Source organism: Bombina bombina, chromosome 2, assembly GCF_027579735.1.
Source record: "Bombina bombina isolate aBomBom1 chromosome 2, aBomBom1.pri, whole genome shotgun sequence".
Classification (NCBI taxonomy): Eukaryota; Metazoa; Chordata; class Amphibia; order Anura; family Bombinatoridae; genus Bombina; species Bombina bombina.
In genome coordinates this window covers 1,448,310,260-1,448,329,676 of record NC_069500.1, presented here as the reverse complement: position 1 = coordinate 1,448,329,676, position 19,417 = coordinate 1,448,310,260, and positions in this window count along the sequence as shown.

Here is a 19,417-nt window from a genome sequence, read left to right as displayed (position 1 = left end):
GATATCTATTTACATTATCTCATATATATATATATATATCTGTATATACCTATTCCTATAGATATATAGGTACAGAGATCTATTTACATTGTCTCATATATATATATATATATATATCTGTATATACCTATTCCTATAGATATATAGGTACAGAGATCTATTTACATTATCTCATATATATATATATCTGTATATACTAATTCCTATAGATATATAGGTACAGAGATCTATTTACATTATCTCATATATATATATATCTGTATATACCTATTCCTATAGATATATAGGTACAGATATCTATTTACATTATCTCATATATTTATATATCTGTATATACCTATTCCTATAGATATATAGGTACAGAGATCTATTTACATTATCTCATATATATATATATATATATCTGTATATACCTATTCCTATAGATATATAGGTACAGATATCTATTTACATTATCTCATATATACATATATCTGTATATACCTATTCCTATAGATATATAGGTACAGATATCTATTTACATTATCTCATATATATATATATATATATCTGTATATACCTATTCCTATAGATATATAGGTACAGATATCTATTTACATTATCTCATATATACATATATCTGTATATACCTATTCCTATATATATATATAGGTACAGATATCTATTTACATTATCTCATATATACATATATCTGTATATACCTATTCCTATAGATATATAGGTACAGAGATCTATTTACATTATCTCATATATATATATATCTGTATATACCTATTCCTATAGATATATAGGTACAGATATCTATTTACATTATCTCATATATATATATATCTGTATATACCTATTCCTATAGATATATAGGTACAGAGATCTATTTACATTATCTCATATATTTATATATCTGTATATACCTATTCCTATAGATATATAGGTACAGAGATCTATTTACATTATCTCATATATATATATATATATCTGTATATACCTATTCCTATAGATATATAGGTACAGATATCTATTTACATTATCTCATATATTTATATATCTGTATATACCTATTCCTATAGATATATAGGTACAGATATATACAGATATATAAATATATGAGATAATGTAAATAGATATCTGTACCTATATATCTATAGGAATAGGTATATACAGATATATAAATATATGAGATAATGTAAATAGATATCTGTATATACCTATTCCTATAGATATATAGGTACAGATATCTATTTACATTATCTCATATATATATATATCTGTATATACCTATTCCTATAGATATATAGGTACAGATATCTATTTACATTATCTCATATATATATATATCTGTATATACCTATTCCTATAGATATATACGTACAGATATCTATTTACATTGTCTCATATATATATATATCTGTACATACCTATTCCTATAGATATATACGTACAGATATCTATTTACATTATCTCATATATTTATATATCTGTATATACCTATTCCTATAGATATATAGGTACAGAGATCTATTTACATTATCTCATATATTTATATATCTGTATATACCTATTCCTATAGATATATAGGTACAGATATCTATTTACATTATCTCATATATATATATATCTGTATATACCTATTCCTATAGATATATACGTACAGATATCTATTTACATTGTCTCATATATTTATATATCTGTATATACCTATTCCTATAGATATATACGTACAGATATCTATTTACATTATCTCATATATATATGTATCTGTATATACCTATTCCTATAGATATATAGGTACAGAGATCTATTTACATTATCTCATATATTTATATATCTGTATATACCTATTCCTATAGATATATAGGTACAGATATCTATTTACATTATCTCATATATTTATATATCTGTATATACCTATTCCTATAGATATATAGGTACAGAGATCTATTTACATTATCTCATATATATATATATATATATATCTGTATATACCTATTCCTATAGATATATAGGTACAGAGATCTATTTACATTATCTCATATATTTATATATATATATATATATCTGTATATACCTATTCCTATAGATATATAGGTACAGATATCTATTTACATTATCTCATATATATATATATATATATATATATATATATATATATATATATATATATATATATATATCTGTATATACCTATTCCTATAGATATATAGGTACAGAGATCTATTTACATTATCTCATATATATATATCTGTATATACCTATTCCTATAGATATATAGGTACAGATATCTATTTACATTATCTCATATATATATATATATATATATCTGTATATACTAATTCCTATAGATATATAGGTACAGATATCTATTTACATTATCTCATATATTTATATATCTGTATATACCTATTCCTATAGATATATAGGTACAGATATCTATTTACATTATCTCATATATATATATATCTGTATATACTAATTCCTATAGATATATAGGTACAGATATCTATTTACATTATCTCATATATATATATATATCTGTATATACTTATTCCTATAGATATATAGGTACAGATATCTATTTAAATTATCTCATATATATATTAATATATATATATATCTGTATATACCTATTCCTATAGATATATACGTACAGATATCTATTTAGATTATCTCATATATATATATATATATCTGTATATACCTATTCCTATAGATATATAGGTACAGATATCTATTTACATTATCTCATATATTTATATATCTGTATATACCTATTCCTATAGATATATAGGTACAGAGATCTATTTACATTGTCTCATATATTTATATATCTGTATATACCTATTCCTATAGATATATAGGTACAGATATCTATTTACATTATCTCATATATATATATATATATATATATATCTGTATATACCTATTCCTATAGATATATAGGTACAGATATCTATTTACATTATCTCATATATTTATATATCTGTATATACCTATTCCTATAGATATATAGGTACAGAGATCTATTTACATTATCTCATATATATATATCTGTATATACCTATTCCTATAGATATATAGGTACAGATATCTATTTACATTATCTCATATATACATATATCTGTATATACCTATTCCTATAGATATATAGGTACAGATATCTATTTACATTATCTCATATATTTATATATCTGTATATACCTATTCCTATAGATATATAGGTACAGAGATCTATTTACATTATCTCATATATACATATATCTGTATATACCTATTCCTATAGATATATAGGTACAGATATCTATTTACATTATCTCATATATTTATATATCTGTATATACCTATTCCTATAGATATATAGGTACAAATATCTATTTACATTATCTCATATATATATATATCTGTATATACCTATTCCTATAGATATATAAGTACAGATATCTATTTACATTGTCTCATATATATATATATATATATATATCTGTATATACCTATTCCTATAGATATATAGGTACAGATATCTATTTAGATTATCTCATATATTTATATATCTGTATATACCTATTCCTATAGATATATACGTACAGATATCTATTTACATTGTCTCATATATATATATATCTGTATATACCTACTCCTATAGATATATAGGTACAGATATCTATTTACATTATCTCATATATACATATATCTGTATATACCTATTCCTATAGATATATAGGTACAGAGATCTATTTACATTATCTCATATATATATATATCTGTATATACTTATTCCTATAGATATATAGGTACAGATATCTATTTACATTATCTCATATATATATATATATATCTGTATATACCTATTCCTATAGATATATAGGTACAGATATCTATTTACATTATCTCATATATTTATATATCTGTATATACCTATTCCTATAGATATATAGGTACAGAGATCTATTTACATTATCTCATATATATATATATATCTGTATATACCTATTCCTATAGATATATAGGTACAGATATCTATTTACATTATCTCATATATTTATATATCTGTATATACCTATTCCTATAGATATATAGGTACAGATATCTATTTACATTATCTCATATATTTATATATCTGTATATACCTATTCCTATAGATATATAGGTACAGATATCTATTTACATTATCTCATATATATATATATATATATATATCTGTATATACCTATTCCTATAGATATATAGGTACAGATATCTATTTACATTATCTCATATATTTATATATCTGTATATACCTATTCCTATAGATATATAGGTACAGATATCTATTTACATTATCTTATATATATATATATATATATATATATATATATATATATATATATATATATATATATATATATATATATATATCAAAATAACAAGAGCATTGCATTGAGCAATGATACTTTTTTTATTGGACTAACTATACATTTATAAGTTGACAAGCTTTCGGAAGAGTTCCTTCCTTTATCAAGTCTGAAGCAATACTGACCAATGGAATTTACAGATTGTATCTTAAAACACGGAATAGCTAAGAAGACAGAAAGTGCAGGGAGAGGAGGAGGTGTCGTAAAAATCATGAGGGGGGTTTAGGTAACAGGCAGACAGTGTCCAGTGTAGGAGAACAGACAGGGGAAATTTATAGCTTTACATGGAGCATATACTGACATAAAGTTATATATCAACATTGAATCAATATCTATAAAGATGTGAAATTGTATATACAGGGGGAATACAAAAGTTAAAAAAAGACAAAAGTGTGGACATCGGCTTACCTGTGTACCTATGTATAAAGAATGTGGAATATACAATGTAATTGACTAAATGAAAGTACATTACAAAAAAATGTGATAATGTGTTAAGAATCCAGAGTCCACATTTAGTCCAGAATTAAACAGGTTGAATGAAGTGCATTATCATTTTCATTTCAAAGGTTTTTCTTTCCATGGTGTTTTTGAAGTTGCCTCTGAGAATTTTGATTTTGAGGTTTTGGATGGAGTGGTCAGGTTGGGTGAAATGGTGACCAACAGGGGTGCAGTATTTTGTTTCACAGTGGTTTTTGATTGAGTGTCTGTGTAAGTTCATCCGAAGGTGCAGTTTTTGGCTTGTTTCTCCAATATAGCATCCCATTTCACATGCAGTGCAATGTATCATATATATCACATTTGCAGATATACATGAATATGCCCCTTTAATGTTATAAGATTTATTATTGTGATTTGCTGTGCTGCTTTCACAAACGTGTTGACACAGTTTGCAGAGAGCTTTATAGCAGCACTTGGTTCCATTCTGAGTGTTCTTTTTCTCAAGGGGTAGCTTCCTATGTACCAGTTTCTGCTTTAGGTTCGGTGGTTGTCTGTATGCCAGGATTGGGGGTTTTGGAAAGATTTTTTTGAGTGTGGGATCCTCTAAGAGTAGTGGCTGTAAGTCTTTTATGATTTTTCGTATCCCTTCCACAGCAGGGTTGTATTTGACTACTAGTGGGATACATGATATGTTTTTCTTCTCCCTGTATTGTAGTAAGTGTTCACGTGGAGTATTGAGGGCAGAGTTAATTTTTTTATTTATAATCCTTGTTTTGTAACCTTTTTCTCTGAATGATTGGGACAGTGTGATGAGGTGTTTGTCACTGTCCTTGGTATCTGAGCAAATTCTGTGGTATCTTGTAGCCTGACTGTAGATTATGGATTTTTTAATGTGATTGGGGTGGGAGCTGGAGCTGTGGAGGTAGCTGCATCTATCTGTTGGTTTCCTGTATACAGATGAGTGCAGTTTTCCATTTGTGATGGATATTGTTGTATCCAGGAAGCTGACACAGTCTCTAGAAAAGTTCATTTTAAGCTTGATTGATGCATGAAATAGATTAAATGATTTATGAAAATGTTCAAGGTTTTTTTCTCCTTCTGTCCATATGATGAAAATATCATCAATGTAGCGAAAGTATTTGAAGGGTTTGTGAGGGTGAGTGGCTAGGAATCTCTGCTCTAAGTCAGCCATGAAGAGGTTTGCGTACTGTGGTGCCATTTTGGTGCCCATGGCTGTTCCCATGGTTTGTAAGTAGATGGAGTGGTTGAAGATGAAATAATTGTGAGTAAGTATAAATTCTGTAAGTTTACTGACTGTAGAAGCACTATATGTCTGGTTAGGGCTGTTGGAGGAAAGAAAATTTAAGCAGGCATCAATACCATCTTTATGTGGAATATTGCTGTACAGGGATTCCACATCCATTGTCACAAGTAGAGTATCCTCTGGCAATTCTGTTATCTGGCTGATTTTGTTAAGAAAATCAGTGGTGTCTTTTATAAAGCTAGTGGTGTTAATAACTAAGGGCTTAAGAATATTCTCCACTAGGCCCGATAGTTGCTCAGTCAGAGTGTCCATGCCTGTTATTATTGGTCTTCCTGGGTTCCCTGTTTTGTGGATTTCTCCAACATTGGTGTGTCCGGTCCACGGCGTCATCCTTACTTGTGGGAATATTCTCTTCCCCAACAGGAAATGGCAAAGAGCACAGCAAAAGCTGTCCATATAGCCCCTCCTCAGGCTCCACCCCCCAGTCATTCTCTTTGCCGCTCTGAACAAGTAGCATCTCCACGGAGATGGTGAAGAGTATGTGGTGTTTATTTGTAGTTTTTTATTCTTCTATCAAGAGTTTGTTATTTTAAAATAGTGCCGGTTTGTACTATTTACTCTAAAACAGAAAGGGATGAAGAGTTCTTTTTAAAAGAGGAGTATGATTTTAGCAGCAGTAACTAAAATCAATTGCTGTTCCCACGCAGGACTGTTGAGCCCAGAGAACTTCAGTTGGGGGGAACAGTTTGCAGACTTTTCTGCTCAAGGTATGACTAGTCCATTTTCTAACAAGACTGTGTAATGCTAGAAGACTGTCATTTTCCCTCTTGAGGATCGGTAAGCCATTTTCTTAGACTCTTAACAGAATGAAGGCTTATTATGGGCTATACACTGGTTGACACTCTTGTGGGCTAAATCGTTTGCTTTATTTAAGTTTTTTATGAAGTTTGAAGTGATTTTCTAAACTTTTAGTGTTTGGGAACGTTTTTAGGCGCCAGGCAGTCGTTTAGACACCTTCCCAGTCAGGAAGGGCCTTTCACTATAGTAGGCAGAGCCTCATTTTCGCGCCATAATTGCGCAGTTTTCTTTTGGATGCAGTGCATGCAGCTGCATGTGAGAGGGTCTGGTGATCATTGAAAACGTTCCTGGAAGGCTTAATTTGGTATCGTATATCCCCCAAGGACAGGTGAAGTCGCAGCAAACGCTGTGGCTGGGACTGTAGTGGGGTTAAAATTGCTCCTCATTTAAGGGGTTAAAAGCTTAAAATTGGGGTGCAATACTTTAAAAGCTTTAAGATACTGTGGTGAAAATTTGGTAAAGATTGGATATTTCCTTCATAGTTTTTCACATATTCAGAAATAAAGTGTGCTCTGTTTAACATTTAAAGAGACAGTAACGGTTTTGTTTAAAAACGTTTTTTTTGCATTATTAGCCTGTTTAAGCCTGTCTAACATGTCTGTACCTTCAGATAGAACATGTTCTGTATGTATGGAGGCAAAGGTGGTCCCCCCTTCAAATGTATGTGATAATTGTGCCATGGCGTCCAGACAAAGTAAGGACAGTACTGTCACTTTTAATAAGGTTGCCCAAGATGATTCATCAAATGAAGGTAGTGGGGATAGTTCTTCATCCTCTCCTTCTGTGTCAATACCAGTTATGCCCACGCAGGCGACCCCTAGTTCTAGCGCGCCAATGCTTGTTACTATGCAACAATTAACGGCAGTAATGGATAATTCCATAGCTAATATTTTATCCAAAATGCCAGCATTTCAAAGAAAGCGTGATTGCTCAGTTTTAAATACAGTGGAGCAAGAAGGCGCTGACGATAATTTATCTGTCATACCCTCACACCAGTCAGAAGTGGCAGTGAGGGAGGGTTTGTCGGAGGGAGAACTTTCTGATTCAGGAAGAATTTCTCAACAGGCAGAACCTGATGTTGTGACGTTTAAATTTAAGTTAGAGCATCTCCGCGCATTACTTAAGGAGGTGCTGACTACACTGGATGATTGTGACTCTTTGGTCATTCCAGAAAAATTGTGCAAGATGGACAAATTCCTAGAGGTCCCGGTGCACCCTGATGCCTTTCCGATACCTAAAAGGGTGGCGGACATAGTGAATAAGGAGTGGGAGAAGCCAGGCATACCTTTTGTCCCACCTCCTATATTTAAGAAATTGTTCCCCATGGTCGACCCAAGGAAGGACACATGGCAAACAGTCCCTAAGGCTGAGGGGGCAGTTTCTACGCTAGCCAAACGCACGACTATTCCCATTGAGGACAATTGTGCTTTCAAAGATCCTATGGATAAAAAATTGGAGGGTTTGCTTAAAAAGATTTTTGTTCAGCAAGGTTTCCTCCTCCAACCAATTTCGTGCATTATTCCTGTCACTACGGCGGTGTGTTTTTGGTTCGATGAACTAGAAAAGTCGCTTAATATGGAGACTCCATATGAGGAAGTCATGGACAGAATTCACGCACTTAAGTTAGCTAATTCCTTTATTTTAGATGCCGCTTTGCAATTGGCGAGGTTAGCGGCGAAAAATTCAGGGTTTGCAATTGTGGCGCGCAGAGCGCTCTGGCTAAAGTCTTGGTCGGCGGATGTATCTTCCAAGACAAAATTGCTTAATATTCCTTTCAAAGGTAAGACCCTTTTTGGGCCAGAATTGAAGGAAATTATTTCAGACATCACTGAGGGAAAGGGCCATGCCCTCCCACAGGATAGGCCTTTTAAGGCTAAGAATAAGTCCAATTTTCGTTCCTTTCGTAACTTCAGGAACGGACCGTCTTCTAACTCTGCAGCCTCTAGACAAGAGGGTAACGCTTCCCAGGCTAAACCAGCTTGGAAACCAATGCAAGGCTGGAACAAAGGTAAACAGGCCAAGAAGCCTGCTGCTGCTACCAAGACAGCATGAAGGGGTAGCCCCCGATCCGGGACCGGATCTAGTAGGGGCAGACTTTCTCTCTTTGCTCAGGCTTGGGCAAGAGATATTCCGGATCCCTGGGCACTAGAAATAGTCTCTCAGGGTTATCTTCTAGAATTCAAGGAATTTCCCCCAAGGGGAAGGTTCCACATGTCTCGCTTATCTTCAGACCAGATAAAGAGACAGGCATTCTTACATTGCGTAGGAGACCTGTTAAAGATGGGAGTGATACACCCAGTTCCAACAAAGGAACAAGGTCAGGGGTTTTACTCAAACCTGTTTGTAGTTCCCAAAAAAGAGGGAACTTTCAGACCAATTCTGGATTTAAAAATTTTAAACAAATTCCTCAGAGTTCCATCATTCAAAATGGAAACCATTCGAACAATTCTACCTACAATCCAGGAGGGTCAATATATGACTACCGTGGATTTAAAGGATGCGTACCTACACATTCCTATCCACAAAGATCATCATCAGTTCCTAAGGTTCGCCTTTCTGAACAAACATTACCAGTTCGTGGCTCTTCTGTTCGGTTTAGCCACTGCTCCCAGAATTTTCACAAAGGTGCTAGGGTCCCTTCTAGCGGTTCTAAGACTGAGGGGCATTGCAGTGGCACCTTATTTAGACGACATTCTAATTCAAGCGTCGTCTCTTTCCAAGGCAAAGGCTCATACAGACATTGTTCTAGCCTTTCTCAGATCTCACGGGTGGAAGGTGAACGTAGAAAAGAGTTCCCTGTCCCCGTCAACAAGAGTTCCCTTTTTGGGAACAATAATAGATTCTTTAGAAATGAAGATCTTCCTGACAGAGGTCAGAAAGTCAAAGCTTCTAAACGCTTGTCAAGTTCTTCACTCTATTCTGCAGCCTTCCCTAGCTCAGTGCATGGAAGTAATAGGATTGATGGTTGCAGCAATGGACATAGTTCCTTTTGCTCGAATTCATCTAAGACCATTACAACTGTGCATGCTCAATCAGTGGAATGGGGACTATGCAGACTTGTCTCCCCAGATTCAAGTAGACCAGGTAACCAGAGACTCACTCCATTGGTGGTTGACTCAGGATCACCTATCTCAGGGAATGAGTTTCCGCAGACCAGAGTGGGTCATTGTCACGACCGACGCCAGTCTACTAGGCTGGGGCGCGGTCTGGAACTCCCTGAAAGCTCAGGGTCTATGGTCTCGGGAAGAGTCCCTTCTCCCGATAAACATCCTGGAACTGAGAGCGATATTCAATGTGCTCCGGGCTTGGCCTCAACTAGCGAAGGCCGGATTCATAAGATTCCAGTCAGACAACATGACGACTGTAGCTTACATCAACCATCAGGGAGGAACAAAGAGTTCCTTGGCGATGAGAGAGGTATCCAAGATCATCAAATGGGCGGAGGATCACTCCTGCCACCTATCTGCGACTCACATCCCAGGAGTAGACAACTGGGAGGCGGATTATTTGAGTCATCAGACTTTCCATCCGGGTGTGTGGGAACTCCACCCGGAGGTCTTCGCCCAGTTAACTCAATTATGGGGCATTCCAGACATGGATCTGATGGCGTCTCGTCAGAACTTCAAGGTTCCTCGCTACGGTCCAGATCCAGGGATCCCAAGGCGACTCTAGTGGATGCATTAGTGGCGCCTTGGTCGTTCAACCTAGCTTATGTGTTTCCACCGTTTCCTCTCCTTCCCAGGCTCGTAGCCAGGATCAAACAGGAGGAGGCCTCAGTGATTCTGATAGCTCCTGCGTGGCCACGCAGGACTTGGTATGCAGACCTGGTGAATATGTCATCGGTTCCACCATGGAAGCTACCTTTGAGACAGGATCTTCTAGTTCAAGGTCCATTCGAACATCCAAATCTAGTTTCTCTGCAGCTGACTGCTTGGAAATTGAACGCTTGATTTTATCCAGGCGTGGATTTTCAAAATACAGTGATAGATACTCTGGTCCAAGCCAGAAAACCTGTGACTAGAAAGATTTACCATAAAATATGGAAAAATATATCTGTTGGTGTGAATCCAAGGGATTCTCCTGGAGTAAAATTAAAATTCCTAAGATTCTTTCCTTTCTCCAAGAGGGTTTGGATAAAGGGTTGTCAGCGAGTTCTCTAAAAGGACAGATTTCTGCCTTATCTGTTTTGTTACACAAACGCCTGGCAGCTGTGCCAGATGTACAAGCTTTTGTACAGGCTTTGGTCAGAATCAAGCCTGTTTACAGACCCATGACTCCTCCTTGGAGTCTAAATTTAGTTCTTTCAGTTCTTCAAGGGGTTCCGTTTGAACCTTTACATTCCATAGATATCAAGTTACTATCTTGGAAAGTTCTGTTTTTGGTTGCTATTTCCTCTGCTAGAAGAGTTTCTGAATTATCTGCTTTGCAGTTTGATCCACCCTATCTGGTGTTCCATTCAGATAAGGTCGTTTTGCGTACCAAGCCTGGTTTTCTTCCGAAAGTTGTTTCCAACAAGAATATTAACCAGGAAATAGTTGTTCCTTCTCTGTGTCCGAAGCCAGTTTCAAGGAAGGAACGTTTGTTACACAATTTAGATGTAGTCCGTGCTTTAAAGTTCTATTTAGAAGCAACAAAGGATTTTAGACAAACCTCATCTTTGTTTGTCGTTTACTCTGGTAAGAGGAGAGGACAAAAAGCTACTGCTACCTCTCTTTCTTTCTGGCTGAAAAGCATTATCCGATTGGCTTATGAGACTGCCGGACGGCAGCCTCCTGAACGAATCACAGCTCACTCCACTAGGGCTGTGGCTTCCACATGGGCCTTCAAGAACGAGGCTTCTGTTGATCAGATATGTAAGGCAGCGATTTGGTCTTCTCTGCACACTTTTGCCAAATTTTACAAATTTGATACTTTTGCTTCTTCGGAGGCTGTTTTAGGGAGAAAGGTTTTGCAAGCCGTGGTGCCTTCTGTTTAGGTAACCTGATTTGCTCCCTCCCTTCATCCGTGTCCTAAAGCTTTGGTATTGGTTCCCACAAGTAAGGATGACGCCGTGGACTGGACACACCAATGTTGGAGAAACAGAATTTATGCTTACCTGATAAATTTCTTTCTCCAACGGTGTGTCCGGTCCACGGCCCGCCCTGGTTTTTTAATCAGGTTTGAAAAATTTCTTTCTCTATACACTACAGTCACCACGGCACCCTATAGTTTCTCCTTTTTTTCTCCTAACCGTCGGTCGAATGACTGGGGGGTGGAGCCTGAGGAGGGGCTATATGGACAGCTTTTGCTGTGCTCTTTGCCATTTCCTGTTGGGGAAGAGAATATTCCCACAAGTAAGGATGACGCCGTGGACCGGACACACCGTTGGAGAAAGAAATTTATCAGGTAAGCATAAATTCTGTTTTTTGGGAGCATGTAGAATGTCCCTATGCTAGGGTTAGAGGGCACCAGTTTGTCCATTTTATGTTGCGTGTGTTTAGGGAATGTTTTAATTAGTTTTCTAAGTTGCAAAGTGTATTCCTGGGTGGGAACTTACTCACAATTATTTCATCTTCAACCACTCCATCTACTTACAAACCATGGGAACAGCCATGGGCACCAAAATGGCACCACAGTACGCAAACCTCTTCATGGCTGACTTAGAGCAAAGATTCCTAGCCACTCACCCTCACAAACCCTTCAAATACTTTCGCTACATTGATGATATTTTCATCATATGGACAGAAGGAGAAAAAAACCTTGAACATTTTCATAAATCATTTAATCTATTTCATGCATCAATCAAGCTTAAAATGAACTTTTCTAGAGACTGTGTCAGCTTCCTGGATACAACAATATCCATCACAAATGGAAAACTGCACTCATCTGTATACAGGAAACCAACAGATAGATGCAGCTACCTCCACAGCTCCAGCTCCCACCCCAATCACATTAAAAAATCCATAATCTACAGTCAGGCTACAAGATACCACAGAATTTGCTCAGATACCAAGGACAGTGACAAACACCTCATCACACTGTCCCAATCATTCAGAGAAAAAGGTTACAAAACAAGGATTATAAATAAAAAAATTAACTCTGCCCTCAATACTCCACGTGAACACTTACTACAATACAGGGAGAAGAAAAACATATCACGTATCCCACTAGTAGTCAAATACAACCCTGCTGTGGAAGGGATACGAAAAATCATAAAAGACTTACAGCCACTACTCTTAGAGGATCCCACACTCAAAAAAATCTTTCCAAAACCCCCAATCCTGGCATACAGACAACCACCTAACCTAAAGCAGAAACTGGTACATAGGAAGCTACCCCTTGAGAAAAAGAACACTCAGAATGGAACCAAGTGCTGCTATAAAGCTCTCTGCAAACTGTGTCAACACGTTTGTGAAAGCAGCACAGCAAATCACAATAATAAATCCTATAACATTAAAGGGGCATATTCATGTATATCTGCAAATGTGGTATACATGATACATTGCACTGCATGTAAAGTGGGATGCTATATTGGAGAAACAAGCCAAAAACTGCACCTTCGGATGAACTTACACAGACACTCAATCAAAAACCACTGTGAAACAAAATACTGCACCCCTGTTGGTCACCATTTCACCCAACCTGACCACTCCATCCAAAACCTCAAAATCAAAATTCTCAGAGGCAACTTCAAAAACACCATGGAAAGAAAAACCTTTGAAATGAAAATGATAATGCACTTCAACCTGTTTAATTCTGGACTAAATGTGGACTCTGGATTCTTAACACATTATCAAATTTTTTTGTAATGTACTTTCATTTAGTCAATTACATTGTATATTCCACATTCTTTATACATAGGTACACAGGTAAGCCGATGTCCACACTTTTGTCTTTTTTTAACTTTTGTATTCCCCCTGTATATACAATTTCACATCTTTATAGATATTGATTCAATGTTGATTTATAACCTTATGTCAGTATATGCTCTATGTAAAGCTATATATTTCCCCTGTCTGTTCTCCTACACTGGACACTGTCTGCCTGTTACCTAAGCCCCCTCATGATTTTTACGACACCTCCTCCTCTCCCTGCACTTTCTGTCTTCTTAGCTATTCTGTGTTTTAAGATATAATCTGTAAATTCCATTGAATTGGTCAGTATTGCTTCAGACTTGATAAAGGAAGGAACTCTTCCGAAAGCTTGTCAACTTATAAATGTATAGTTAGTCCAATAAAAAAAGTATCATTGCTCAATGCAATACTCTTGTTATTTTGATATCTAAATCTCTGGACTAACACGGCTACTCCAATCAACGTGTATATATATATATATATATATTTGTATATACTTATTCCTTTCGATATATAGGTACAGATATCTATATACATTATCTCATATATATATATATCTGTATATACTTATTCCTATAGATATATACGTACAGAGATCTATTTAGATTATCTCATATATATATATATATATATATATATATCTATATATACCTATTCCTATAGATATATACGTACAGATATCTATTTAAATTATCTCATATATATATTAATATATATATCTGTATATACCTATTCCTATAGATATATAGGTACAGATATCTATTTACATTGTCTCATATATATATATATATCTGTATATACCTATTCCTATAGATATATAGGTACAGATATCTATTTACATTGTCTCATATATATATATATATATATATATATATAAAATAATGTAAATAGATATCTGTACCTATATATCTATATAGGAATAAGTATATATATATGAGATAATGTAAATAGATATCTGTACCTATATATATATATATATAGGAATAGGTATACAGATATATATATATATATATATATATATATATATGAGATAATATTAATAGATATCTGTACCTATATATCTATAGGAATAGGTATATATATATATATATATATATATATATATATATATATATACCTATTATGAGATAATGTAAATAGATATCTGTACCTATATATCTATAGAAATAGGTATATACATATATATATACATATATATATATATGAGACAATGTAAATAGATATCTGTACCTATATATCTATAGGAATAGATATATAGGTACAGATATCTATAGGACATGGGGTCTGTCCCTCCCCTGCAGGTGACACAGTAACACAGAGTGGAGGGAACATAGGACATGGGGTCTGTCCCTCCCCTGCAGAGTGACACAGTAACACAGAGAGGAGGGAGCTATAGGACATGGGGTCTGTCCCTCCCCTGCAGAGTGACACTGTAACACAGAGAGGAGGGAGCTATAGGACATGGGGTCTGTCCCTCTCCTGCAGGTGACACAGTAACACAGAGGAGGAAGCTATAGGACATGGGGTCTGTCCCTCTCCTGCAGAGTGACACAGTAACACAGAGAGGAGGGAGCTATAGGACATGGGGTCTGTCCCTCCCCTGCAGAGTGACACAGTAACACAGAGAGGAGGGAGCTATGGGACATGGGGTCTGTCCCTCCCCTGCAGGTGACACAGTGACACAGAGAGGAGGGAGCTATAGGACATGGGGTCTGTTCCTCCCCTGCAGAGTGACACAGTAATAGAGAGAGGAGGGAGCTATGGGACATGGGGTCTGTCCCTCCCCTGCAGAGTGACACAGTAACAGAGAGGAGGGAGCTATAGGACATGGGGTCTGTCCCTCCCCTGCAGAGTGACACAGTAACACAGAGAGGAGGGAGCTATAGGACATGGGGTCTGTCCCTCCCCTGCAGAGTGACACAGTAACACAGAGAGGAGGGAGCTATGGGACATGGGGTCTGTTCCTCCCCTGCAGAGTGACACAGTAATAGAGAGAGGAGGGAGCTATGGGACATGGGGTCTGTTCCTCCCCTGCAGAGTGACACAGTAATAGAGAGAGGAGGGAGCTATGGGACATGGGGTCTGTCCCTCCCCTGCAGAGTGACACAGTAACAGAGAGGAGGGAGCTATAGGACATGGGGTCTGTCCCTCCCCTGCAGAGTGACACAGTAACAGAGAGGAGGGAGCTATAGGTCATGGGGTCTGTCCCTCCCCTGCAGAGTGACACAGTAACACAGAGAGGAGGGAGCTATAAGACATGGGGTCTGGAGAGTGACACAGTAACACAGAGTGACACAGTAACACAGAGTGACACAGTAACATCTTCTAGATTTTAGTCTACTAAGATTAATGTTGCTAGTTATGAGGCTTCTGTGTCCTCAGAGGGGGTGGGGTTTTTTCTTTGTTGATTAGGAGTCTTTCTCTGATCATTTTAGACATCCTTTTATTTCATTTTATGTTAAGCATATTCATTCTCTTTTTAAAGGAATTTTTGTTTTCTTACTTACTTTAGAGGTTTAATAATCCTAAAGTAGATGGGGATATACCTATTATATGTTGTATACTGTTTTATCGCTTGGTGGTTTTTTGTCCCTGTTGCAGTTTCTGAGATTATATCCAGAAAATTGGACTGTCAGGTTTACCTTTTATTCTTTCTATAAGGTTAAATATTTTGTATCCTTTTCAGGCTTCTATTATTGAGCTAGCCCTAAAACGGTTGAGGCCATTTTTATTCTTGCTATATATTCTAGTATTCCTTTGAAAGAAAGTTCTGCCTTTATATAGTGGCTTTAGTTAGGAAGTTTATTTCCTTCCTTAAAACCGCTTATTTTCAAGCAAGTTATATTTTCAGTACAGTGATATTTATTGTTGATGTGGCTGTTCATGATCTTTGTGTTTCTGAGCAGTTTTCTTGTGTTTCTGCCAGTGAGATCTTTTAAACCTCATATGTTGTTTAGATGTGCAAAAGCTTTATTTTCTTGTCTCTCATTAATGCTAGAGTATGCCTTTAGCTGTTCTTTCTAGAAGCGCATTATACAGAAATATGTGTGGTGTGGAGTATATATAAAGGAGGTAAAATTCAATCTTTATTGATAACCACTAAAATTCTTAAAGAAAGAATATATATATATTCAATTCCTTCATGCCATCTGTAAAAAGGGTTAAGTCTCCATAGTACACTCTTGCAACATCGCTAACAGATGCTCATAAAGGATAGAGAGTCAAAGAAAATTAAAAAGTGGCCATGGGCTTAAGTCATGTTAATGTTCTCTTGGGGAAACGTTCTGTCATCAGTATGAGTAATGAGGAGGGTGTTTCGGCGATATCTCACCTTATATACAATCTACACCCCTAAGTGCTATTAAAGCAACCTCCTAACTTCAGGCAATCAAGCAATTCACTATAAAGCCGATTATTAACCACAGTTCCCTATGAACTTAGAGTAGTCATTCACAGTTACTAAGCATTCATTCAAGCTCTTGTAGGTAGTATAGCATTTACACTGAGTTCACTAGGCGTTCACGCTATATTATGTTAGACAGTTTATGAGGCTATGAGATCAATAAAGTGCTGATATTTTTCAAGCACACACTACATAGCTTAAAAAAATGTCAAGGTAACATTAATTCCAGTTAACCTACAAAGTATCAATATAAATACACTAAGTAAAGAAGGAAATAAGTGCCGATATTTTTCAAGCACATATCACGGCCCCAAGCCACGCCCCCCGAAGGGTTTTGTCACGGTTACAGATGGCATGAAGGAATTGTATATATTTTTTTTTTTCTTTCGTTAAGAATTTTAATGGTTATCAATAAAGATTGAATTTTACCTCCTTTATATATACTCCACATCACACATATTTCTGTATATTACTGTGCTCAATTCAGCATAGTGGAGTTAGACTATCCCTGAATTTTGTTGATAGAAGCACATTATAATTAGAATCTTGTCTGCTAAAATCATTTCTAATTCCAGACTTTTATCTCTTTCTTTAAAGAGAAATAGTTTATTTGGTTCTAGTTTGGATTTCCATTATTTCAACGGTATCTGGGGTATATTTTAAGGTCAGATTTTGTTTTGTCCCTTCCATCAAAACAGGGCTCAGACATTTTTTTCCTTCCTTGTATTAGAGTTCTTCTGGTTCTGTCTGGAAATAGAATGGTATTTAACTGTTTCTGTGCCTTTTACTGGTTTGATCACTATACCCTCTGCTTGCAAAGCTAGATACCAGAGCAATGTATTTACTCTGGGGAATGGTAACAGGGTTAGTGCCCATTAGTTTCATTGGATCAGGTCTAAGATCACCCCATCCAAGTTTGCATGTAAGTGCTGCACTTGATCAAGAGGCTTTCGTAGGGGTTAGGTTTCTCCATTTTCAACAAGCTTGGTTTTTAGTTTGTTCAAGTTCTTAGGATTCTTATTATAGTCTCAAGGATATCGATTTGTTTTTAGATCAAGGTCTCCCAAGGCTAACTTGTTACTCAGTGGTAGCACACTGCAATCCAAGACAGCAGTTCTGGGTTCAATACCCGAGTTGGCTGAGTTTACTATTGTCAGGGTGCCAGGAATCGGACTGAGACGAGAAGTGCAAAAATAATCACACCTTTATTAATAGCAAAAAATAATAAAAAGTCCACAAGTCAAATAACAAGCCAGGAATCAAAACCAGAGCTGGTAGTCATACGAGCCGAGTCAGGAGCCAAAGTGAGTAGTCAGACGAGCCGGAATCAGGAACTAGGAGAACAGCAGAGTCAGGAACAAGCCAGGGATCAGGAACCAGGAAGGACATCAGGCAGCCAGGTAATACACAGGAGCTCTCACAAACAGGTCTGAGACAACGCAAGGGCAAAGAATACTGAACAGAGGCCCTTTAAATAATAAGTGATGACATCACAATTCTGAGACTGCATCCTGTCTCACACGGATGATGTACATCAGTCTGGACATAAAAGGAAGTGCAGGAAATGAGCAGCATCACACAGTATGCACCAGAGTCAGCAAGAGAGGTGAGTAAAATGGCTGCCAGCAGCACATGGCAAACAAAACAGGGAAAAAAAACCTGACAACTATACCCTTAGGTTGTCCTGGGCTTAGCTTACTAAGGACTTACCTTTTAAGAGAAGGATTTTTCTGTTTAATGTTCCTAGGAGCCCTGTTATGCTCAGGTAGATGGGAACTCTATCCTGTTCTTTGTTCCAAAAGTAGTAGAGAACTTTCAGATCTATTCTGACCTAGAAACTTTGATCAGGTTTCTCAAGTTCCTACTGTCGAAATAGAAACTATTCAGACTATTCTGTGAAGTCAGTATATGCCCTCTATAGATTTTAGGGATGTTTACCTTTATGTTCTTATTTCTAGGAACATCGTCAGTTTCTGAGATTTTCTAATTTGGATGAGCTTTTTCAGTTTGTTTCTCTCCCGTTTGGTCTGGCTACAGCCCTCAGAATACTATCCAGGGTTCTGGATACCCTCTTACCTATAATCAGTTTTATGGGTATTGCAGTGTTTTCTGACCTAGGTGATATCTTGGTTCAAACTCCATCTTTTTATTTAGCAGTATTTCTCTCCTGACTGTTGTTTTTTCTATAAAATGCTTGAAAACTAATTTTCTTTCCTAAGACATGGAGAGTCCACAA